Here is a 3,497-nt window from a genome sequence, read left to right as displayed (position 1 = left end):
TATTTATTATGTATGCAGGCAATATAAATGATAATATTTTAAACTTACTTTGAACGTCATCTCGGAAACAAGCAATAAACAAAACTTCCGGTGAATATGAACGATTTTTCACCGACGAAAAAAACGGAGGAGGTTCGTCATCATCATCAATCTGAGCTACTTACGCTGCTACATAAACACATTGTCTAAATTCTTTGTGATTTGTCTAAATCCACACATTTGTCACAACCACTATCATCATCACATCATCATGTCAGCCGAAAGACGTCCACTGCTGGACATAGGCCTCCCCCAAGGCTCTCCACTCAGACCGGTCTTGTGCTTTCCGCATCCACCGCGATCCCGCGATCTTAACCAAGTCGTCGCTCCATCTTGTTGGAGGCCTACCGACAGCTCGTCTCCCGGTCCGCGGACGCCATTCGAGAACCTTCTGGCCCCATCGGCCATCCGTCCTGCGAGCAATGTGCCCCGCCCACTGCCACTTTAGTTCCGCAATTCTTCGGGCAACCACACAACACACCCACACACACACAACCACTATAATTTTGTTCATTTTCACTGTTTAACATTTCTACTGCTACGGACCCTTCGTTGGACGTCGATGGAACTGACACTTGACTAATATGCGTTGTCCGATTTATTGGTGTATAGTTTTCTTCCTCATTAAATGGTTTACTATCGTCATTTGTGTCGTAGTTTTTTATATTTAAATATTCATTATTAATGCGTCTTTTGACTGCAACAGAAATTTTACTTTATTTCCACATTACAGGTGCAGCGGATAAAAATAAAATATTCCCGGTTGACTATAAATTTAAGAACATGCAAAAACCGATTCGTAACTGTCAGTCATCATCATCCCAGCCTATATACGTCCCACTGCTGGGCACAGGCCTCCTCTCAGAACAAGAGGGCTTGGGCTATAGTTCCCACGCGGGCCCAGTGCGGATTGGGAACTTCACACGCACCATTGAATTGCTTCGCAGGTTTGTGCAGGTTTCCTCACGATGTTTTCCTTCACCGCAAAGCTCGTGGTAAATTTCAAATGTAATTCCGCACATGAATTTGGAAAAACTCAGAGGTGCGAGCCGGGGTTTGAACCCACAACCCTCTGTTTGAGAGGCTATAGTTCAAACCACTAGGCCACCACGATTTAAAAAAAAAAAAAAAAAAACTGTAAGTAATACAGACTAAAGCTGTACTATAGCTGACATTTATTTTTTTAGTTTTTAAATATCTTCTTAGACAGAAGTTATAAAACTACTGTACTTACTAGACTGTAAAATTACGCGATAAAAATTAATTAGTACCTGTACAACTTAAGTGTATACCTCATTATAGGTATAATTCGAAAAGGCCTAATGACGTTGATAATCAGTCATTAACGAATGAGCAATAAAACAATTAGACATTTTGTATAAAAGTGAACAAAATTGGCGGCTGGCTTTATGTATTTCGAAATCTTTGCCAGTGTAGCAAACTGGCTCTGTTAAAACTATTTAGTGCATTTGTGGGTTCTTTTTGAATTTGATTGATCGAATATGTCTGAAGAACGAGCAGCATCTTTATTCAGGGGCAATGTTGCCAGACTGAGACGTAAGTTTTTTTTAATAATAAAATTGCTAAACCATTTAATAAGAAAATAGCCTAGACTAGGTATGTTAAAATAAAAAAAAAAATATAGTTCATACAATTTTATAATCAAATATCTCGACAATTTTATAATAAATGAAGTCAATTTTCGGTTCAAGTAGAGGATCAAAGCTCCCACTACGAGAACTTTATTTCATCGTTAATCAATCACGAAGCTGATGTAAAGCATTTGTATTTATTTTTTAGTATGGAAACACTAAAAGTTTAACATTGCAAACACAGTCCAGGAGCCCCACTTCAATATTTATTTTATTTAAATTTAATTATTTATTTTTAAAGTGAATGAATATAAGTAAATAAATATTATGTGAATATTTCAAGAAACTACCTGTTGCCGATATTAATATCGAGCAAAAAATGGCAAAAAAATCACGTTTGTTGTATGGGAGCCCCCGCTTAAATATTTATTTTACTATCTTTTTAGTTTTTTTTTTTGTTATAGCGGCCACGGTTATACATAATCTGTAAAAATTTCAACTGTCTAGCTATCACGGTTCATGAGATACAGCCTGGTGACAGACGGACGGACGGACGGACGGGCAGGGGAGTCTTAGTAATAGGGTCCCGTTTTTACCCTTTGGATACGGAACCCTAATAAAAGCGGAATTGATTCGTTTTAATATAGGACTTATTATTTACAGTGTTCTGTACTCCGCCGCCGTCGCCGTACGCCGAGACAGAGTCCTCGATGACACCACAAACATTTCCACAACATTATCAAGTGCTCGATGAATTAGAATCTCTTTTCCCGACTCCGTCCCATCCTATAATAAGACGCACTCCAAAGTGTAGAAGGCAGCTAAATTTCACACATATAACAATACGCAAAAACATCAAAAAGAAGAGGGAATTACCGAAAAAAGTAGCTCAGGAACAGAAACAGCCTACAGCCGAGCTATCTACTACTGACACGGCTTGCATGGAACAAGTTGACGCGGTTTGCAAAGAACAAGTCCCTTCAAATAGCGAACCTAATGTGTTAAAAATAAAGTTGTGTTAAATACTTGTGAAGTATACATATAATTTAATAATATTGTAAATCTGTGTAAAAAAATATACCTTGTTGAGTTTCTTGCTGGATTCTTCTCAACAGAGGTTTTTCCGAAACGGCGGTAGTTTTTTTTTTGGACATTCCTAAGTGCTTGTTATAGCCTAAATTGAATAAAGATATTTTGACTTTGACTTTGACTTTGACAAGTGGACGCAAGTTGAAAAAAAAGGAGCAGCTCCAAATGCATGCGCCGCGACGGATTCTACTTGTTGCACCCACATGCACCACGCGCTAGTATTTATATATATCAGTAAATTTATTCAACAACATTGATACAGCTATTATTTCACTAATACTTAGACTTATTGTGATACTGATCCAGATAAGCGTTTAGAGACAAGTGTGCAGTAACAGCCCAAAAATACCAAAGCCTGCTCACTTAGAACCCATTTTTCGTGTTAAATACAGTTTAATGGTTAAATGAAAAATTAATTCCTTAATTAATAATTGGTTTGTTTTCGTTATTTGATACAGGTTTATACAATATAAGTCTACTCTTATAAAAACATAAAATATGCAAAAGCTAAATAAACAGCGGCTGTACCCATAACAAATGTATGGGCGATTGTCCAAATTCTGGTCGCGCACCAAGGCGCCTTTTTTGGCATAAAACGACTAGTAGTCACCTGCTGTCGTATTTTAAGTATAAGTCAGGGGGTATTCTTGTATTACGTAACGCAATTTTTGAAGATTTTTGACTCTCCCTCTCCCCCACCCATGTATAGCGCCGTAACATTTTTCTGTACCTCCTTCCCCTGCCCGAATGTTAAGTAACACAGAAATTACCATTTTT

The 3,497-nt window shown here is 37.7% G+C and overlaps 1 long non-coding RNA gene across 1 annotated transcript; it reads left to right on the top strand.

Moving 5' to 3' along the window:
• Window positions 1-1,453: 1,453 nt before the first annotated feature.
• Window positions 1,454-2,835, top strand: LOC141429386 (uncharacterized). The gene is made up of 2 exons (XR_012451528.1): window positions 1,454-1,596; window positions 2,295-2,835. It is a non-coding gene; the product is annotated as an uncharacterized lncRNA (long non-coding RNA).
• Window positions 2,836-3,497: the final 662 nt, after the last annotated feature.

The sequence above is a fragment of the Choristoneura fumiferana genome, chromosome 7, assembly GCF_025370935.1.
Source record: "Choristoneura fumiferana chromosome 7, NRCan_CFum_1, whole genome shotgun sequence".
NCBI classification, from domain to species: domain Eukaryota; kingdom Metazoa; phylum Arthropoda; class Insecta; order Lepidoptera; family Tortricidae; genus Choristoneura; species Choristoneura fumiferana.
This window is presented reverse-complemented; position numbering and strand designations above follow the sequence as displayed.